Raw genomic sequence first — 23,037 nt, forward strand, 5'->3', positions numbered from 1 at the left:
TCTTGCTGTCCAAGGGACTCTTAAGAGTCTTCTCCAACACCACAGTTCAAAAGCATCAATTCTTTGGCACTCAGCTTTCTTTCGGAGAAGGCAATGGCAACTCACTCCAGTACTCTTGCCTGGAGGATTCCATGGATGGAGGAGCCTGGTGGGCTGCAGTCCATGAGGTTGCTATGAGTCGGACACGACTGAGCGACTTCACTTTCACTTTTCACTTTCATGCATTGGAGAAGGAAATGGCAACCCACTCCAGCATTCTTGCCTGGAGAATCCCAGGGACAGGGGAGCCTGGTGGGCTGCCGTCTATGGGGTCGCACAGAGTTGGACACGACTGAAGCCACTTAGCAGCAGCAGCAGCTTTCTTTATAGTCCAACTCTCACATTCAGACATGACTACTGGAAAAACCATAACTTTTGACTAGATGGACCTTTGTTGGCATGCGTATGTGCTAAGCAGCTTCAGTTGTGTCTGACTCTTTACAACCCTGTAAATTGTAGCCCTAAAGGCTCCTCTGTCCAAGGGATCCTCCAGGCAAGAATACTGGAGTCGATTGCCATATCCTTCTCCAACTATATACACATACAGGCTTTTCTCTTTATTAGAGGCTACACGGGCTCTTAGTTGTGGCATGTGAGATCTAGTTCCCTGGCCAGGGATCAAACCTAGGCCCCCTGCGTTAGGAATAGGAATCTTAGCCACTGGACTACCAGGAAAGTCCCCACACCAGGCTTTTTTAATCCTTTCACTCTGGGCCTTTTCTCACGGCGCTTTCTTTCCCTTGATTGTGCTGACCTTGCACTGGGACTAGGCCTCCTCCTTCTTTGAAGCCCGTGCCAGTAACATTTCCCAGTACATCTGCCTCACAACCCAACCTGTCTCCCTCTTTCACCTTCTAAATCAGGAGGACTCGGTTTCCCCAGCCCCGCAAAGTCCAACCTGGGGAACTGCTCTCCAGCAGCCTCAACACATGTAAGCCTTGTGCGTGTGTGCTCAGTCTTGGCTGACTCTTTGTGGCCCCAAGGACTGTGGCCCGCCAGGCTCCTCTGTCCACGGGATTTTCTGGGCACGAATACTAGAGCCAATACTAGTAGCCATTTCCTACTCCAGGGGATCTTCCCAACCCAGGGATTGAACCGGAGACTCTTGCATCTCCTATATTGGCAGGCATATTCTTTACTGCTTGAGCCACCTGGGAAGCCCATTTCACACTTGGTTACAGTGATTTTGTACCCAGGTGATTTGAACTCTTAAGTTCTAAATTCACTGAGGTCAGGTTCTGTTCATTTTTTTTTTTTTTAAGGAAAATATTTATGTTTTACAAGTGCTTTTATAGCGTTATTTTCTCAAGAGCAATTTTAGGTTGGCAGCAAAAGTGAATAGAAAGTAGAGATTTCCCATATGTCTCCTTCCTCCTCATATGCAGTTTTCTAGTCATCCTTTTATTCGCCCCATGCTTCCTGTCATAGCTTCCCAGGTAGCGCTAGTGGTAAAGAACTCACCTGCCAATGCAGGAGACTTAAGAGACTCAGGTTCAATCCCGGGATCAGGAAGATTCCCTGGAGGAGGGTATGGCTACCCGCTCCAGCATTCTTGTCTTACAGTCCATGGGGTCGCAGTGTTGGACATGACTGAGTGTGCACGCACACATTTCCTGTCAGAGAACTTGGCATGTTGTATTTATTGAACAACATGGAAAAGAAATATTGTTTCTGTAGCTTCCACATCAGAAAGGAAAGCTAATAAGAGTTTGTGACCTTGCCAGGGGGTGGCTGGCGTGGAGTAGGTAGATTGAAGTCTGGTTGGAAAACAGAAAGGCTGCGAGGGGCGTGATTCATTTCACTGCTTCTTAAACAGATGGCGTGAAGAATCCACGTCATTAGGGATAATTTTATTACAGTATTACTTCTCTTATCCTGATACCAGGATTCTAGAATCTTCATTTGGAAGGAAGCAGGGAGACCTCTGAGAGGCAGTTGGCTGGTCTCCATTCAGCCAGTCGAGGGGCAGCCCTCTTCCAGACGACTGGGAATGCAGTGGGGTTCTGCAGTCCTGGCCCCATGGGGTGGGGATCGGGGTCACCAGGGGAAGCTCTGAGAAGGGGAGTTGCCTTCTGAAGGCAGACATGGAGCATTCCAGAAGCACAGCTTTGGTCTGTTTGGTATAAAATAAGCCAGCAGGCTCTGACATGTAAGTGGGCTCTGAGAATGTCAGCATACCACATCAAAGGACAAAAATGGGTCAGCAGGATAACGCTCAGTCCAGGAGAGATCAAATCGGAGTTGGGATATTTTGGCTTGATGTACACTGCTGAACAAGGCAGGAACACGTGTGGTGCATTTCAGAAAGGTGTCTAAAATAAAAGTGGCTTAAAATAAGATAGTAATAAATTTGTGCTTAAAGAGCCGGGTTTCAGTTATACAGAAACCCTCAGACTCCAATCCCAGGAGAAAGTAACTTTGGTTGTTGTTAGTTGCTAAGTCGTGTCTGACTCTTTGCGACCCAATGGACTGTATAGCCTGGCAGGCTCCTCTGTCCATGGTTATTACCAGGTAAGAATCCTGGAGTGGATTGCTATTTCCTTTTCCAGGGGATCTTCCTGCCCAGGGACTGAACTTGCATTTCCTGCATCGCAGATGGATTCTTTTCTAGCTTCCCTTGTAGCCCAGGGGCTTCCCAGGTGGCTCAGTGGCAAAGAATCCGCCTGCCAATGCAGGAAACATAAGAGATGTGAGTTTGATTCCTGGATCAGGAAGATCCTGACTCTGACTCTGATGCTGGGAGGGATTGGGGGCAAGAGGAGAAGGGGACGACAGAGGATGAGATGGCTGGATGGCATCACTGACTCGATGGACGTGAGTCTCAGTGAACTCCGGGAGTTGGTGATGGACAGGGAGGCCTGGCGTGCTGCGATTCATGGGGTTGCAAAGAGTCGGACATGACTGAGCGACTGATCTCTGATCTTTCTCTTGTAGCTCAAATGGTAAAGAATCTGCCTGCAATGCAGGAGACCTGGGTTCAATCCCTGGGTCAGGAAGATCCCCTGAAGCAGGAAATGGCTAACCACTCCTGTATGCTTGCCTGGAGAATCCCATGGACAGTGGAGCCTGGCGGGCTATAGTGCATGGGGTCTCAAAGAGTCGCACACTACTGAAGCAACTTAGCACTTGCATATTTGGAAAAAGATAGTAATAAATTTGTGCTTAAGGGGCTGAGTTTCACTTACACAGAAAACCTCACTCTCCAATCCCAAGAGAAATTGACTTGCTTACTCTTAGCTCTGTACCCATATGGCACCTGCTCTTCACTTCCCACTTTTCTGTCTGTCTTTCAATATTATAGATGTTGACTCTTTTTCCTTATCATCCTCAGAGCCATTTGTTTTATATTCCTTCTTTCTGTAGCTCTCATGCTGTGCTTCTGTTCCCATGCACACATTAGCTGTAGTGTGATAGTTCATCTCCAGTGCCCTACAGAACACCTGCCTTTGGGCTGTCCTGAGCCTGTGGGCACTCCTGTGTTACTGCCAGTTTCATAAGGAAGTTGCTTGTTGACAAGCCCTGACTCTGTCCTCTCGCCCCAGTGACTATGCACCGCCTCAAATTGGAGGCCTTGTTTTGTCACCTGTGCTCTCCTAGTTCCCATGGCAACGTTTACAACCTTTCACTGTCCGCACAAGGGCTTGTAAAGCCTGTTGAGTGAACCATGGCTCCTTGACCTTTTAAAGAATTTGGTTTTCCTTTGTACTGCCACCCCCTCTCACTGAATTTTTTTTTTTTTCAGTTATAATATTTTTTTTTTTACTTGAGCTTCCTTGATGGCTCAGATGGAAAGAATCTGCCCATAATGCGGGAGATCTGGATTCGATCCCTGAGTCAGGAAGATCCCCTGGAGAAAGGAATGGCAACCCACCCCAGTGTTCTTGCCTGGGAAATTCCATGGACAGAGGAGACTGGCGGGGTACAGTCCGTGGGGTTGCAAAGAGTTGGACATCACTAAGCGGCTAACACTTTGACTTTTCACTTTCCTAGTTGATTTACGGGGTTGTATTAACTTCTAGTTCTTTGTTAATTTCTTCCACTGACTCTTTGAAGTCAAGACGGAATTCAGAAATGACACAGTTGAAGATAGAAATTTGAGGACGTTTTTCAAGAATTTGGAGACATTCTTCCAGACAGACTTTATCTCATCTGGGCTGCAGGAATCAGGGTCATCTGAGGGAAGGGTGAGTGCCTCCGGAGATATGAGTAGACTTTGAAAGCTCCTCATGGTGGTTTTTTGGGGATCTAAACAGAACAGAGTGTCCAACTGAATGAAGTTGGTGGTGGTTTAATTGCTAAAGTCATGTCCAGCTCTTTCGACCTCATGGACTGTAGCCTGCCAGGCTCCACTGTCCATGGGATTCTCCAGGCAAGAATACTGGAGTGGGTTGTCATTTCCTTCTCCAGGGGATCTTCCTGACCCAGGGATCAAACCCGGGTATCCCATATTGCAAGCCAGTTGTTTACTGATTGAGCCACCCACCCAGGAAGCCCGTGAATGAAGTTTGATAGTTGGAATTTTCAGCAGAGAGGGCGCCCTAGCCTGGCTTTGTAGCCCACCGAGGGAGGAGAGAGCTGATGGGACCTGGCCCATGGGATGTGGGTGAGAATGCCCAGAATGTCTCTGGGGCATCAGTGTGTGCCCACTGTGGAAAGGTGAACTCATTGTGTGATCTCCCATGAAATGTAATTGTGAGAACAGTCTACTGTCCCCATACTCTTTTGTCAAATGTGAATAGTTATCATTTCTAGATTACCTCTTAGGATCTCTTTATGCACATCTGAGGATGGACTGCATAGAAATGGGAAGACTGTGTTGCAAAAACACTGTTGCAGTGTAGCACCCTGGCCATTGATAAAGGCTTGGCTTTTGGCTGCAGTCCTGTCATATTTGGTGGAAAATACCCATCGTCAGCAGGATTTCCTCCTTACTGCAGAGGATTTGGACTATTGTATCGAGTTCTGCTGGAGCAGCTTTTTCTACAAAGTATCCTCCAATTAACAGGAAACGTGTGTGAGAACAGTAGTATATAATTTTTGTAGATAGTCTTGCAAAATAGTGGCATTCTAAGTTGGTATTTTATACTTGGCTGACTTTTTCCTTTGAGGAAATAAACATGTAATCTTGACAGAGAATGTAAAACAATAGCATCAAACCACCCACATCTTTCATTCCAGGTTTTTGCTAATGTTTTTTATGGCTTCACATTGCTAAGTAACACAAGTTTGGTGGTTTTTTTTTTTTTTTTTTTTTTTTGCTAAAGTGCAGAGTAAAAGTAGTTTAATGCATGAGTTGATAGAGAATTAGTTAGAGCCGTATATATTGCATAAAGCAGGTGGGAAAGGAGACAGATCAGCTAACAGGTATGTGAGAAACAGTCCTCAGAGTAACCCTCCCACGTCCTAGGGGGACTCAGAGTGATACACACATGGTCTTCATCCTCCAGAGGAATTTACAGTTAAATTGGGGAAAGAGACACACACACACGACTGTTAATAAACAGTGCCAGGCTGTATATCATTAAATTCTAGGTTGCTGGTGACCGTGGGTATAATGGGAGTTTGGTTAGGAGACAATCTGGGAGGGCAGTGGTTGGCATAAGTCAGGATTCCTCAGAGTCATCACTGTTGATATTCTGGGGGTCTGTCCTGTACATCAGAGGATGTGTAGTAGCACCCCTGGCCTTTGCCTCCCAAATGCCAATTGTATCCCTTAATTGTGACATTCAAAAACGTCTGCAGATATTGACCACTGTTTCCTAGGGGGAACAAAGTTGCCCCGGCTTTGAACCACTGGGTAGGCATAGTTGAGCTCAGTGTAGGTTTAGGGCTGAATCTTGAAGAATAAGTAGAACTTGGATAGGAAGTGTGGACTATTTGGAGATGATTTAGTTACCAGGCGCCATTATGTAAAGACCCAGTCAAGTTTTTGTTTTGATTTTTGATTTATTTATTTGAGTATAGTGAATTTACAGTATTGTGTTAGTTTCAAGTGTACAGCAAAATGATTCGGTTATATATATATATATTCTTTTTTTTAGATCCTTTTCCATTATAGATTATTACAAGATACTGAGGATAGTTTCTCATGCTATACAGTAGGTCCTTGTTTAATCTGTTTTGTATGTAACAGTGTGTATATGTTAATCCCAAACTCCTAATTTATTCTTCCCCCCAACCTCATCTCCCCACCCCCAGACCCAGTCAATCTTGGAGCAACCTGCCCACAGTAGCATCTGTGGACTGGACCTTGTTGCTGATATAAGTACTGCAATCGAGGGTAAATATTTAGCAACTTCTGTGGCAGGTTTCCAACCGGTCCATTCTGAAGGAGATCAGCCCTGGGATTTCTTTGGAGGGAATGATGCTAAAGCTGAAACTCCAGTACTTTGGCCAACTCATGCGAAGAGTTGACTCATTGGAAAAGACTCTGATGCTGGGAGGGATTGGGGGCAGGAAGAGAAGGGGACGACAGAGGATGACATGGCTGGATGGCATCACTGACTCGTTGGACGTGAGTCTCAGTGAACTCTGGGAGTTGGTGATGGACAGGGATGCCTGGCGTGCTGCGATTCATGGGGTCGCAAAGAGCTGGACACGACTGAGCGACTGATCTGATCTGATCTGTGGCAGGTTTACAGAATTAACTTTATGGTTTTCTGACTACAATCACGAAAACTTTAGGCTTCTGTTTTGTATGTTTTTAATCATTTCATTTTTCTAGAAATTCATTTTCTGACAGTCTCTCAGAACATTAAAGACCACTGGAAGGTTGAAGTATGAGAACAGTAAAACAGTAAGAACAATAGCAGAGTGGTCCTTTACCACTGACGCTCTAGAAGCATCGCGACTCTGGCCAGACTGGACTTAGGACGCACAGTGTTAATTAAGATGGGCTAGGTTTGGCCCGTGTGGACCATGGAGTTGGACTGGATTCTGAGCCCTCACTGGGTGCTTGCCACGTCTTAGACCTGATGACTCAGTATTTTCAGGATGACTGAATGAATGCATGCCTGGAAAGCCTCCACCCCAAGCGCAGTGGATCTCGGCGGGGGGACACAGTGGATATTTTTGAGACAGGAGTGATGTTTAGGAGGGTGTTTGTCATTTGGCCCGTCTCTGGTTTTAGTCTTCAGTCATCTGATTATTCCCGCTTAGAAACCTTTTCTAGTTGCTTGCCCTGGGACCATGATTTTGAAACTTTCATTGATATATTTTATACTTGGTGTTCACCTTTTGTGTGTCTTTCCCTCTTGGGATCTGTAAACAATTTAGTATCTTAGGCAGAAAGTAATATTTGTGATTATTTGCCAGTGCTTAAGGCCATTCCGTAAGGAAAGAAAGGAGAATGTGTTTTGTGAATTTGCATTTTCTGTGAGTGGAGAAAGGTCTGTGCTCTTGGCACTGTTTTTATAGTGGCGTTGGTGGGTATGTGCCTCTCTAGTTGTAATTTGGATTCCTGTTTGGACGTGTGGATGGTGTGGGTGTGGGGTTGTGAAGGCCGATTGCTTAGCCTAAGGCTGTGGTCCTTTGCTTATGTCTTCCCAAGAAGCTTTGAAGAACTTTGAAAGTTTGCTTTGAAATTCCACCTGCTGCTTGAACTTTTTTTCTTCTTAAGTTTTATTGAAGTATAGTTGATTTACAATGTGTTAATTACTGCTGTACAGCAAAGTGATTGTTTTATATATATATATATTCTTTTTCATATTCTTTTCCATTATGGTTAATCATAGGATATTCAATATGGTTTGCTGTGCTATACAGTAGTACCTTGTTGTTTATCCAGAGTCTATATATAATATAGTTTGCATTTGCTAATCCGACTCCCAATTCTTCCTTCCCCCAACCCACCCCCTTCTGCCACTTACTTTTAAATTACCCCTCTTTTCTTTCTTTGAACATATTGCACTTACTTATATTCCATATCTGATAATTTTAAGATCTAAAGTGTTCATGGGTTTTTTTTCTTCCCTTCTTTATTTTGCGTCCCTGACTCATGGCGCATTGTGTGTTTCTAGAACGGTTCAATTTTGAATATTAACTGCTTCCTTGCTTGAAACTAGTTGCTTGAAATCATGCATAGAGCTCAAGGCTTTGTATTTTCATTTGGGATAATAGTCTGGGACAGGAATTCTCAGTTTCCCAATTCCTGAACGTAAATTACTTGGCAGGACTTCCCTGGTGGCTCAGCGGGGAAGAATCCACCTGCAGTGTGGGAGACGGGGGTTTGATCTACAGGTTGGGTAGATCCCCTGGAGAAAAAAATGGCAACCCACTCCAGTATTCTTGCCTGGAGAATTCCATGGACAGAGGAATCCAGCAGGCTGCAGTCCATGGGGCCGCAAAAGACTCAGACACGACTTGGCAACTACACAGCAAAAATCACTTGGCAGAGTGGGGAAGTGGATGTGGGGCTGCTTATTAGGAGATGTGGATTCCAGCCCTGTCTACTGGGTAAATTACTTAACTAACCTGTGTTTCTGTTTTATTATTTTGTCAAAAGCGTAGGTTGACAGATCATTGAATAGATGTAGAATAAATGACTCATTTCAGGATCACAGTCATCCAGGCACTGGCAATTTCACGTCCATTGTTGCCGCAACTTCATCATTTGCCGAGGCAGCATGCAAGGTACTTTAAAGTCAAAGAGACATAGCATAAGTTCCCTGCCCTCCAGGATCGAAAGTTCCTTGACTCGATAGGACCCAGTAACTCTTAGACATTCAATGAATGTGGGTCATGTTCTCTGGAAGTTCAGGGGAGGTAAGTGGAAAATATTCTGGACTGGGGTGGTCCTGTGTGACAGAGGTAGGCTTGAAGTAGAGCTTTGTAGGGGGTAGGAATTCACTGTTGAGAAGGCAAGAGGGCATTCCATGTATGGAAAGCAAGGGTTATCAGTGTGGTGAGGACGTAAGTGTAGGAAAGAAGAGGTGGTTGACTGCATGGAGAAGTTGAGACCACGAATGCCAATCCCACACCCCTTACCCACACCTGCCATCCTCCCCACTCCAGCCCTGCACAACCACTCATCTGCTTTCTGTCCATAGATTGATGTACTCTCTGGACATTTTATTTAAATGGAATTATACAATAGATGATCCTTTATGACTAGCTTTTTTTCACTTTAGAGTAATGTTTTCAAGGTTCTTCCATATTGTGGTGAGTATCCATACTTCGTTCATTGATGGATATGAAGTGCAAATTCTTTTTTAAAAATATTTCTTTGGCTCTGCTGTTACTGCTGCTAAGTCACTTCAGTCGTGTCCGACTCTGTGCAACCCCATAGATGGCAGCCCACCAGGCTCCCCCATCCCTGGGATTCTCCAGGCAAGAACACTGGAGTGGGTTGCCATTTCCTTCTCCAATGCATGGAAGTGAAAAGTGAAAGTGAAGTCGCTCAGCCGTGTCCGACTCTTAGCGACCACATGGACTGTAGCCTACCAGGCTCCTCCACCCATGGGATTTTCCAGGCAAAAGTACTGGAGTGGGGTGCCATTGCCTTCTCCTACTGGGTCTTAATTGCAGTATGCGGGATCTTAGTTGCAGCATGTGGAATCGAATTCCCTGACCAGGATTTGGAACTCCAGGCTTCCTGCATTGGGAGTACAGAATCTTAGCCAATGGATCATCAGGGAGGTCTCTGAAATGCAAATTATTGGGCCCCACCCAAGTCTTACCAAACCAGGAACTTTGGAGTCCTTCAGGACAAGCCCTCCAGGTGACTCAAGTGTACTTAGGGGTGGAGAGCCAGGGCTCCCGAGGGATGGGGGAGCTGGAAAGGTGGGTTTTGTGGGCGTGGGCAGGGATTTCTACCTTCATCTCAAGGATAATGGGAGGTTTCTGGAAGGTTCTTAAACAAAGGTATAAAACCCTTAGGTTTATGCTTTTAAAAAATTTCATTTTAAAGAGGATGTTTGGCAACATTCTTGTGGAGAATTCCATGGACAGAGGAGCCTGGCATGTTGTAGTCCATGGAGTTGCAGAGTCAGACACAACTGAGCAACTAACTCTATACACTGTTTGTACAAAATGGGCAATATAGCCAATATTTTGTAATAACTGTAAATGGAAAGTAACCTTTTAAATTATATAAAAATAAAAAATTTTTTTCAATAAATAAAAAAATTTAAAGTCTCATTTTAGCTCCTGTGTAAAAAGTAGCTTCAGGGGAAATCTAGCTAAAAGAAGATATAGGAAGACCAGAGATGATAGCTTGGCATGGACAAGTCAGGGTGAAAATGGAGAAACATGGATGGATTCAAGAAAAAATTCGAAAGCAGAAACTTGATGATTAATTGTATCACTGGGGTAGAGTCAGTGATAGAATCCAGGTTTCTGGGTTGGGCAGATGTGTGGGTGTTGGTACCCTCACTAGATGTTCTGAATTTTCTAGTTTTCTAATATGTGGGTAAATCGTAGTCTCCTTTCCTCTCCCTGGAATCTACGCTTTCAAGCAACCCCTGGGGACAGTGTATCAGATGACATCTGAGTACATACTATGCAGAGAATACTCTCAGGAGACACACCTACACATCTAGAACCATAATATTAATACTATTGTGTATATATAAAAATAATATCTGAGAAGTTAGAAAATAAAGGTGTAACCAAGGTGTTTGGACTCAGGTGTGTGTCTTTGCAAGCACATGAGGTGAATTTCCATAGTTTAGAGAGAAGAGATGGGAGTGTTTGATGAGTGGAAAGAAGAGATCTGAAGTTCTGGTCAATTCTGGAAGGGCCTCCGGGGTGAGGTGAGGTGCTTGGCTGTTAGGGATGTGATCCAGGATTCTGAAGGTGAGATGGAGACAGGGCATGGCTGCTGAGAGGCCTGGGAATCTAGGGGCAGGAGACTGTAGAACTGTCTGAAAATTTTTTTCAAAGTCAAGAGCCAGTGAGGAATTGTGAAAGTCTGGAAAGGTGAGTAATGTGTGCTTGAGAAGAACATTCTCATGGGCTTTTGGAGGGGCGTGGGTAAGATAATAAAACCACTAGGGGTAAGGCTGAGAGCAGCATAATCACTGTGGAAATGGGGGGAAAATCAACAAGATGAAGGGAGTGGTAGAATTTTCAGCAGCTATAAGAAAAAGCAAAGGAACAAAGAGAAGAAGGAGGTGACTTCATGGTTTCTAGGAAGCTGAATGATCTTATGCCCATCATAACTTGTGATGGAGGACTTAGGAAGGCTGACACAGACATTGATTGTCTTTTAACATGAGTGAGTGCTCACATGGAATTAAATAAATTTAAGTGTGGTTTTGAAAAATAAAATCTTTAAAAGTTGAGGTAGCAGATTTTATTGACTCTTTTATCTTTTCCATTATAATTTGGTTTTCATATGGTCCTACTAGCCTATCTTTTAAAATTATACCAAGAATTAGAAGCAGATGTTGTTTCAGTAACCTATGATGTAGAATGTGAAAGGACTTGCCCAAGCTATTCTGAAATGCCAACCCACTCCAGTATTCTTGCCTGGGAAATCCCATGGACAGAGGAGCCTGGTGGGCCACAGTCCCCGGGGTCACAAAGAGTTGGACACAGCTTAGCAACTAAACAACAACAAAGCTATTCTGAGAATACCAGTTCCCAATCAGAAAATACATAAGTTTTCATTAGTGACAGATTAGATTCAAGTTCATGGGAACAGTCATTTTGCCAGCCTCAGGGCAGCAGGAACCTCCCTTTGAAATATTTCTTTAAACTCAAGAACTGTAGACCATAAACTCCAACACCCACCAAAGCTTCAGTCAGGGAACTAAATGAAGTGATTGGATTTAATTCCATCTTAACTTTTTGATCTTAATCTTCGTTTCTAAAACTGAGTCTGACTCCAAATAAGCAGGTGTTTAAATTGATCTTGGTTATCAGTTTAAAAATATGCCAGGATGGACTTTTAGTCTTAGAGGACAGCTCTGGAGACATTTGTTAATTACTCTTTGGTGGCTAAGTTGCTAAGTCGTGTCTGACTCTTGCAATCCCATGGACTGTAGTCTTCCAGGCTCCTCTGTCCATGGGATTCTCCAAGCAAGAATACTAGAGTGGGTTGCAATTTCCTTCTCCAGGGGATCTTCTCGACCCAGGGATTGAACCCTGGTCTCCTGCTGCAGGCAGATTCTTTACTAACTGAGCTACAAGGGAAGCCCTTAATTACTCTTTACTTGTCTGATATTTGTGGTTCTCTCCGTTCCACTTTCCAGTTTTGTTTTTTTTTTGAAGTCTAGTTAATTTACAGTGTTGTGGTAATTTCTGCTATACAGCCAATTGATTCATTTATACTACTTAAACATTCTTCTTTATATTCTTTTCTATTCATTCCACAGGATATTGAATATGGTTCTACGTAGTAGGACCTTGTTGTTAATCCACTGTCTATATAATAGTTTGCATTTCCTGACCCCAAATTCCCAATCCTTCCCTCTCCTCCCGCCCCCACTTTCTTGTTTTAACTCTAGCATTCTTTTTTCTCAGTCCCTGTATGCAGCAGAGGTAGGGAAGTCTAAAAGGTTATTCCTGTGAACAGACAACGAGGGACAGCACCTGCCTGTTCCCGGGTTTGGTGAGTCTGGCCAGGGCAGCTGAGCTGCATTCTGCTGTGACAAGCTCTTTGCAGGGACGCCCAAAGGAGACCCCTTCCTGCCCTCATCACCTTCACGCTGCCCTAGCCTGCTTCCCGGGATGGGAACATGGCAGTGTTAGCATGAGAATACAGCCTCACAGAATCTAGGCTAGTGTGACAGCAATCACGCTTGCGTCTAAAGAGAAACCTATTTTTACCAATGGGTATATTCAGTGCAGGAGACCCAGGTTCGATCCCTGGGTTGGGAAGATCCCCTGGAGAAGGAAATGGCAACCCACGCCAGTACTCTTGCCTGGAAAATCCCATGGATGGAGGAGCCTTGTAGGCTACAGTCCGTGCGGTCTCAAAGAGTTGAACACAACTGAGTGACTTCACTTCACTTCATATTCCCAGGGATTGGATCCTGTTGACAGAAATAATGAATATAACTGTCAGCTATAAGAATAGAAAGCAGCTTTATTTGAGCCAAACTGGGGACTAGCCTAGAAGCCTGCTTCCCAGGCAATTCTGATAAACTGCTCCGGAGAAGCAGGGTTTTCAGCGCAGTTTTATTTCCTGTTAGAACAAAGAACATTAAACAAGTCAGGAATACATTTCTTCAAGGCTTCAAAAAAAGAACAGTCCAACAAGTTCACAGCAAGTCAGCATGGCCTTGGTCCCTGAGAAGGGAGTCTTATCCTCAAAGGAAGACCAGCATTGGTGTCCCAGGAAGAGAGGCATTTAATCTTTATTTTTAACATGGGCAGTCTTTACTTTTGGTCAGTGTCCTCTTCTCTAATAATTAGAGCAGATGTACAATGTATATTTGATAGACCATAAACAGGCTGTTTCAGATAGCATGAAATTCAAGTTAACTCGTGGATACGCCACAGTGACTTTCCTGTCTCTCAGACATGAACATTCCTGTCATCAGTCCCTTCTGCATTATCTAGTTTTACAGTTCAGGCACTGTCGGTGCTCTGACTGGTGACCCCCTGTAACTCCCAGCTTTCTTGGGGGGGCGAGCTGAAGGAAGGCAGGTGCATCCCCCTAAGCCTAGTATAGTGCCTTGCACCTGCTCAACCCTCAGAATGCCCTTCTGGAAAGAACAGATGAGGAGCTCACTGAATGAACGGTGTTGCGTCCTCAGTGACTAGTGAGAGCGGACACTTACCGAAGAACAGAACAGCTAATGAGGTTTGTGGCCTTGGCCCTAGCAGTTCAGTGGTTGAGACTGCGCTGCCCATGCAGGGAGCACGGGTTCGATCCCTGGTCAGGGAGCTAAGATCGCACCTGCCACAGGGCACGGCTAAAATAAATAGATACAGCAAAATAGCCTTAAAAAAAGAGTAGCAGTAGTAGTTAACTAAGTGTGCTGAGCTTTTTCAGGGGGTGCCTGCTATGGCTTAACTGTGAGTATTGATTGCATCATTTAAAATTTCATTGCCACTGTCTGCCCTACATTTTGATCTGCATTTTACCAATAAGGAAACTGAGGCTTTGATAGAAGAAGTAATTTGCTCGAGCTGACACAGATCCATCCCTTGCTGGTTGTCCAGAACTAGAACATAAATCAAAGTTAAGAGGCCCAAGTGAGGATCAGGCCACTGCCCTTGACATCATCATCAAATGTTCTAACCATCAAGGAAAAAGTCATAGATGAACCAGGACCCCTCAGAGGCACTCTTCCAGTACCTTTTCTACACCATTCCTATTCTATTACTGCCACATTGAGCTTGGAGACACTCTTCCCAGAAAGAGAAAAACAAATATTGTGTAATGTCATTTGTATGTGGAATCTAGAAAAATAGTACATATGAACCTATTTGCAAAACAGAAATGGAGGCATAGATGTTGAAAACAAACTTATGGATACCAAGAGGAGAAGGGGGATGATGGGGTGAATTGGGAGATTGGGTTAGACATACATACACTGCTGTGTATTAATGTAAAATAGAAAACTGTTGAGAACCAACTGTGCAGCACAGAGCACTCTGCTCAGTGCTCTATGGTGACCTAAATGGGAAGGAAATCTAAAAAAGGGGCTATATGTATATATATAATGGATTCACTTTGCTGCAGAGCAGAAAATAACACAATGTTGTAAAGCAACTATATTTCAATGAAAATAAAAAAAAGGGGAGAGAGTGTGAGAAAGCGAAGGCTGTCATTTAGGTAGATTGTTAACGATAAGTGTTGGACTGATAGGCAGGTCTGTGGTCGTGCTGAGTCGTATCCTAAACAGAAAGAGACAAGTTAGGAGGAGGTAGATTGGTAGGTAAATCTTGTGATAACAAGGCTTTATCATTTTTGTTGTTTCGTTTTAGCAGTCAAGTTTGAGATGATGGTGGGACATATGAGCATACACTTTGAGAAAGGTTTTGGAATTGTGGGTTGGCCATTTGTGAAAGAGGCCGATTTTGAAATGCAGATTTTAGATGTGGTTTCCATAGAGGGGCTAGTTGAAGTTGTGGAAGTGTTTGATGTCTTCAAAATAGTAGTGTGAAGAGCAAGCAGATTATAAAGGACATTGTAAGATGTTGTGATGATTCGAGCATGTATTGCCTGATTCAGCTATATTAGTATGTGCTTATATTCCTGTCTTTCCTGCCTCTAGATTTATTACCATGTCTCAGTTATGTTAACTCAACATATAATATATTAGCAGGATAGTATATTTATATATTTACAGTGAAACTCTGGTTAGTTTTTTGAACTTTTAGAGAATATGGTGGGATTCATCTCCCTCCATTTTTGCTGGTTTTGCAAGATAGGAATTTATAAGTTGACCTTCAAACATAGTCTAAGAAATAAGACACTAAAAGATTAGAATAATAGAATTTAATGTTTATCAAATGTCTGAAAAAGAGATTTGCCTTCTGACTTGGAAGCTGTTTAGACATGTTATTTTATATTATAAAAAAAAATAATGTAAAGTCCTCTGATTTGCACGTTCACGTTTCTCGTGGTCTGCAAAGTTTTTGATCACATATCCCAATGATAAAAAATTCTTTGAGCATATTTCCCCAATATGTATGTATTTTAAATGAATTTTATGTATACATTACTATACTAATAAAGTACATGCATTTTTAAATGTCAGTTAAAGCAATTATAGAATAATGGGATACAGTTAAAACTGCATTCTTAATTTTATTTTTAATGATAAAAATCTTTCATCAAAAATTTTTTTCTTAATGAGAACAATGAGAGCTAAAGATCAGTACTACAATTTGAAAGTCTGCTTTTAACAGTGGTCATTTTTTTTTAATTAAGTAATTTATTTTTGGCTGAGTCTTCATTCCCGTGCAAGGGCTTTGCTGGTTGTGGTGCATGGGCCCCTCATTGCAGTGGCTTCTCTTGCTGCGGAGCAAGCTCTAGAGCGCCAGCTCAGTAGTTGTGGTTCGTGGGCTTAGTCGCCCCGAGACATGTGGAATCTCCCCTAACCAGGGATCAAACTCATGTCCCCTGCATTGGCAAGTGAATTCTTAACCACTGGACCACCAGGGAATTCCAGCCATTGTAACTCCTAAAAATATGTCAATGCAAATGGAGGATAAGCATCATTAGAATTAAAGGGCAGTGATAATCATTTTTCTGATCCCATTCATCAATAGTGCAGAAGTGGTAAACATGTTGTCATTAAAATCATACTGTCTTCCCTGATATCTTTTAGTTGTTCCTGAAAACTAATTGAAAGATGTTGTTAGATTTCTGCACTTAAAAAAAGGCACTGAGATTTTTCATTTGAAAGACTTAGTAGATTAGAAAATTATGTTTCTAGGTTTTCATAGTGACAGTTTTTATAGATGACGAGCTCTGTTTACAGTAATAGAATAAAAATATCAAACATTTCCTAAAATCCATTTTGTGAGACACTTACTTGACAAAAGTATCATCTTTAGTTTGAAGGAACAAATAAAGAATAGGGTCTGTGTGTACGTGTGAGTGACTCTTGTGTTTTAATATCTGTTAGGTGGCTTACTGTTGATATCATTTGTCACCATGAAAAATGTCAGCCCATTTAGAACTTTTTTTTTATATAAAAGAAAAATATCTCTAGTATATACTTAAATTTCCAGTGGTAGGATACTGTTCTAAATATTAGAGTAAATAAGAGAATGCATCATATGGTAAGATAACTGTGAAGATTCTAAAAACACAAAATTTTTGTAATACATCTGAAACATTCTATCCCAAGTATATATGTTATTGTGGCAACATATAAAATCTATTTATGAATGTTGAATCCTTGGAAAGTAACATGAAAAATAATTACTTCAGGATGATACTATGGGGTTTTTTTTTTTTTATTAAAAAGATGACTTAACATTATAAACATGGGGGAAAGAAGCCAATGCAAGGAAACGGGATCCAAAATATTTACTGGTTAAAAAGAAAGTATGTTAATAGTATTTATTCAAGCTCAGTAATGTTTATTTGTTTAATGCAAACATATGGAGTGCTTCATAAGTACCAGGGAGTTTGCTAATGATACACAGATGAAAAAGCATGATCTTTTCCATCACTGAAAATGTGTTGCTTTAATTCACAACATAGAATAGTGATTCTTTCAAACATTGCCCTGTGGTTCACAATTCCCCTTTCTGACACTCTGATTCGCTGAAACTCAAGTTTCAGTCTCTTGCAGGACAGCCTCTCTCGTTATCTCTGGCGTGGTGACCTGGTGTTTGCTTTCTAGTAAGACAGACTGAAATAGACACCGGAGACACAGCCATTTGTGTGTAATCGCATGTGGAGTTAGACAGCGTTTGAATGTTGCCAGTGAGTTGATGGCTTGTTGGGGTGTAGTCTGCACCCCTGCCCTGCTCTCCAGAAAGGAGACATACCAATGGCTGTTTCAGGAAGGAGTATGTCTCTCTGAAGGTAAAACCTGAGTAACCCGAGCTTAAATGAGCAGGTGTTTTGGTCTCTGTTGGTAAATCAGGAAACTGATTTGTTCAGACCTGTGTTTCTGGGATTCTCTTGACATTTTCCTGACGCCTGCTGCCCAGCAGTGGAAAGGTGGCCCCTGCACTTCCAGCCCTCATGCGTGGTGTTGAGCAAGAAGAGGAAGGAAGGGCAGCTACAGCAGGGAAGCAGAGCCTTGTTCAGAAGCCCTGCCCCGTGGACTTCAGCCCCTGCTCAGCTATGGCCTCTGGGTCCTATGGCTGCCCAGCTGCAAGGATGGCTGGGAACTCGGGGCTTTCACTTTCCAGGCTTCACGGGAGAAGTAGAGAATAGCTTTGGGCTAACTAGCATCTGCCATTTGCATCCTCTTTACGAGAATATAATGCCTAGTGAGTCCCACAGTGTGGTATTAGTTAAAGAATTTGCCACGAAATGATTGATCTTTGAGGCACCCTACTTAATCCCGGGAAAGTTCCTGGGTCTCTGACCAGGGAAGGGTCATGAGCCCATTCCTACCTTTTTGATTGGAAGGAGGAGTTGGCCTCACGCCCCCTCCGCTTCCTAGTTTAGTCCAGCTCCTTCTCTGTAGGTCTCATCAAGTTACAAGAAAATATGTCTTCTCTGCCCTTCCTCTGCCTTTGACTGTTTCCTCATGAGAGACATAAAAGGCCCTAACCAGCCTTACATCTGCCTCAAGTCAAAAGAAAGAAATCTGTGTATTTGAAGTGCAGAAGGAGGTGAAATGAAGAACTATGGCATCCAATTCCTAAAGCCTTTGAAAATTCTCAGAAGTTACTTTGTATTTTTTGCCAAAGGCTGTATGTAGGATAAAGGAAGAAAAGTTAATATGCTTGAATGAATGAAATAATTGAGCAATACCCCTTACTGTTTGCATGCATGATAAGTTGCCATAGGCCTGTCCCACTCTTTGCGACCCTGTGGACCATCACCCACCAGGCTTCCCTGTCCATGGGATGTCTCAGGCAAAAATACTGTTTAGCTCTTTTCTTACTTACTCCTCCCAATAAACCTATGAAAAAAGATACTGAGTCTATTTCACAGATATGAAAACTAGGGCTGAAAGAGAAGCTTAATAATATCAGGAAGGCTCCTCAACTGACAGGGGCAGGGTTAAAACCAGGACAGTCTAACTCTAAAATACTTATTTTTCCTCTAGTTTTTCCTTGTCTTCCATCTGTGCTTTGTCTTTTTTCTTTTTTAATTTCTTCATTGAAGTAGATTTGATTTACAGTGTTGTGTTAGTTTCAAGCGTACTGCAGTGTTTCAGATGTGTACAAATACATATGTTCTTTTTCGGATTCCTTTCCTGTATGTGTATATGTATGTTAGTTGCTCATTTGTGTCCAGCTCTTTGTGAGCCCATGGACTGTAGCCCATAGGCTCCTCTGTCCATGGAATTCTCCAGGCAAGGGTACTGGAATGGATTGACATTCCCTTCTCCGGGGGATCTTCCCGACCCAGGGATCGAACCCAGGTCTCCTGCATTGCAGGCAGATTCTTTACTGTCTGAGCCACCAGAGAAGCCCTTTTTCCCATATTGATTATTACAAAATATTGAGTATTCCCTGTGCTCTAGGTGTTTGTTGTTTATGTATTTTATGTATAGTAGTGTGTCTGTGTTCCTTCCAAATTCCTAGTTTATCTCCCTCCCTCTTCCCCTTTGGTAATCATGTTGGTTTTCTACGTCTGTGACTCTTTCTGTTTTATAAGTGAGCTCATTTGTATCTTTTTTTTTTTTTTTTTTTTTAGATTCTGCATGTAAGTGTTATATTTGTTTCTGTCTGACTTACTTCACTTAGTATGACACTCTAGATCCATCCATGTTGCTGCAGATGGCATTATTTCATTCTTCTTGTGTTTCTGTGCTTTTTCTGTAAACTTGCTTTCCCACAATTGCTCACATTAAATCTTAGTTAAAAAGCAAAAAAAAAAAAGCCCTCTCTTGTTCTAAATGATAATATTTTTATTTACTAGTAGACTCCCAAGATCCCAGGATATAGCCTTGGCTGTGTTCAGCCTGGAATTCAAACATGACTAGACACGTCTGGAAGGAATCTGGCAGGCGCTGCTTAATTATGTAAGTTAACTGGCAGCCTTCTGGGAGAGAACTAATCCTACACAAAGAGAGAGTGGAGGAGTGCAAGTTTACTTATAAGCCAGTGCCTCAGAATAGGGGTAAGTATAAGTCAAGTGCAGTGTCATTTATTTAGCCTGGGTTCCTGGAGTCAGGAGGTTGCCAGTGGAAGCTACCAGCATCTTCACTAGGGTGTCCGCGAGTCATTGAGGGTTCATGCCACGTCAGCAGATCGAGCAGCCCCAGCCCAGACACCTTATCACCAGGGGTGGGTCGTCAGGACTTGAGAGCTTGAGATCTGGGTCCTGCGGGGCTCCCCGGAGTTGAAAGGGGAAAAGGTTTCTTGTCTTAGTCCATCCAGGCTGCTAAAAGAAAATGCCACAGACTGTGTGGCTCCTCAGCAACAGAAGTTTCTCACTGTTCTAGAGGCTGGACATCTAAGAACAGGGTGTCAGCATGGCTGGGTGTTGGGGAAATCCCAATTCCAGGGAGCAGACTGGCGTCTTGGCTGTGTGCCCACATTTGGCCGGGGGCAGGAGAGCTCCAGGCCTCCTTGATAAGAGCACTCCATCCTCATCACTTGATTACCTCCCGTTAACCTCATCTTCCAATGCTGTCATCTTAGGGGTGAGGTTTCAACATAGGAGTTCGGGGGTGACACCTTCAGGGCGTGGCACTTACCAATGCAGTGGCCAAGAAGGCTGCTTTGAAACACGTGTGAGGAGCTCGCTTCAGAGTTCTGGGAGACATGTCGGGGAAAGGGGTTGGGAGGGTTGGTGGGGTTAGAGGTGGTGTTGATAGAATTCTATGGTAGCAGTTGGAAGCAGGGTCAGGGAAATACTGACGTATTTGCTTAATTTTCAGTTGCCATCAGTTAGCAGATATATCAACAAACCTTTTTAAAAATGTTCTCCTGAGCTCCAGATATGTTTCTAATGAGCATCATGTTTAAAAACAATTGGACTATATGATGATGTTTTACTTTCATCTAGTTTGTTTCACTTTTTCTATTTCTGTTCAGGGCTCCCATTTCATTTAGTTTATGTTTTCCAATTGCTCCATCTCTTCATTTTTTTTTTAATGTTTTTTCTCAAGCCTTTATCAACCACAGTAGAAAAGCTTTTGTATACATATATATAAATAATATGTATAGTATATATATATTTTAAAACTTACAAAATTTTTGCCTAACTAAAAAATTTATGACATTTTAATTCACTTGTTTGACTTAATATGAATACTAAATTTTTAATTAAAAAAATAGATACGCGACAAGCAGCAAAGGTTTATTGTATAGCACAGGGAACTACAGTCAATGTCTTGTAATAACCGATGATGGAAAATAATTTCAAAAATAATATATATGTATTTGTATAACTGAATCACCTAGCTGTGCACCTGAAACATTGTAAGTCAACTATACTTCAATAAAATACATATATATATATGTGTGTGTGTATATATTAAGAAAAAATGTATTTATTTTTGGCTGCACTAGGTCTTCGTTGCTGTGCGTGGACTTTCTCTAGTTGTGTCAGGCGGGAGCTGCTGTCTCGCTTCAGCGTGCAGGCTTCTCACTGTAGAGACTTCTTTTGCTGTGGAGTGTAGGCTCTAGGCGTGCCAGCTTCAGCAGTTGCAGCGCGTGGGCTCAGTAGTTGTGGTGCCTGGACTTAGCTGCTCAGCAGCATATGCAGTCTTCCCGGCTCAGGGATCGAACCTGTATCCCCTGCATTGGCAGGTGTATTCTTAACCACTGGACCACCAGGGAAAAATCTATCAACAATCTTACTGAAAAAAAAAAACAAAAAACAAACCATTTGGGCGAAACAAAATACTATGATACATAATGCACTTGCAGTTTTTAAAATTAACTGACTGTAGCATTTATTTCCAAGAAGGCAATGGCACCCCACTCCAGTACTCTTGCCTCGAAAATCCCACAGACGGAGGAGCCTAGAAGGCTGCAGTCCATGGGATCGCTGAGGGTCGGACACGACTGAGCGACTTCACTTTCACTTTTCACTTTCATGCATTGGAGAAGGAAATGGCAACCCACTCCAGTGTTCTTGCCTGGAGAATCCCAGGGACGGGGGAGCCTGGTGGGCTGCCGTCTATGGGGTCGCACCGAGTCGGACACGACTGAAGCGACTTAGCAGCAGCAGCAGCAGCATTTATTTAAACATAGAATCACATCCAACTTCCTTCTTCAAGGTCAGTGGCAACGTTAGAAGGGATGCCTTTTTCACATTCAGGGTCCGGAGATTCTTCTGAATTATTTAGGCCGTTTCCAGTTCCAAGTAGCATGGTAGACCTTTTTAAAGTCATGCAGCTGTAGCATTCGTTGAAAAATATTGGTGTTTGATCTACATTCCTGTTTGGCTAAACTTCAATTCCATTTGTTCCTAAATTAAATTATCAATTCAGTGTGATCTCTTGAATGTCACCTGGAAAGCTTTGATGTTCAGCACTGGGGCGATAACTCTTTAATCATCAGTTAATATTCTCTGAGCGCCTCCTGTGCACCAGGCCCTGTGCGTAAAGAGAGCTGACACTGTGGAGGGAGACATGAGCATAAAAACAAGTAAACAGATAAATAAAACTGTAATAAATGTAACTAATAAAACTTCAGCTGAGGAAGCTAGAGAGGGCTCTCCAAGAAGGGTGGTACCTGAGGTATCTTATCCTCATGATGAATGAATCAGTGAAAGTCCTGGCTGTCCATTAACCACTTACTGAGTGTCTCCTCTGTGCCAGATAACATTCTAGACCCAGGGATACAGCAGAGAACACAACAGCAGACAAAACACCCTGCCCTAGTGGAATTTGTATTCTGATGGGAAGAGGTGGACAAACACATGTGTAAAACGGACCTATACGTCAGATGCTAAGCGCTATGGTGAAAAAGCATTGAAGGAAGAGTGGGGGGGTTGTGGGGTTGGTGGGGGCAAGGTGGTGGCTGGGGAAAATACAAAATCACGTGATCAGGGAAGGCCTCCCCGAGAAAGTGAGCTTTGAACAGGAAATAAGGATCTGTGACCTAGTGCAGAGCTGGCAAACTTTTTCTGAAAAGGGCAGCTGGGAAATACCTTAGGCTTTGGGAACCACGTAGTGCGCCTGCGTGCTCAGCCGTGTCTGACTCTCTGTGACCCTAGTGGACTGTAGCTCACTAGGCGCTTCTGTCCATGGAATTTTCCAGGCAAAAATACTGGAGAGCATTGCCATTTCCTTCACCGGGGATCTTTCCGACCCAAGGATCGAACTCGCATTTCCTGCATTGGCAGTGGTTTCTTTACCACCTAGCCACCTGGGAACCACACAACCTCTGTTTTAATGGCTCAACAATGCTAATTTTTCTAGGGTGGAAGCAGCCGTGGAGAGTGTGTAAATGAATGGATATAGTTGTCTTCAGATACAACTTTTTTTTTTTACTTCTTTTTTT

The 23,037-nt window shown here is 43.0% G+C and overlaps 1 protein-coding gene across 1 annotated transcript in view; it reads left to right on the forward strand.

The window, feature by feature from the left end:
* The window catches only part of SH3BGRL2 (SH3 domain binding glutamate rich protein like 2), an 81,422-nt gene that overhangs the window by 24,140 nt on the left and 34,245 nt on the right, over positions 1–23,037 (forward strand). The gene's annotated exons all lie outside the window — the stretch shown is intronic.

This window comes from Bubalus kerabau, chromosome 9 (genome assembly GCF_029407905.1).
Source record: "Bubalus kerabau isolate K-KA32 ecotype Philippines breed swamp buffalo chromosome 9, PCC_UOA_SB_1v2, whole genome shotgun sequence".
In the NCBI taxonomy this organism is placed as follows: Eukaryota; Metazoa; Chordata; class Mammalia; order Artiodactyla; family Bovidae; genus Bubalus; species Bubalus kerabau.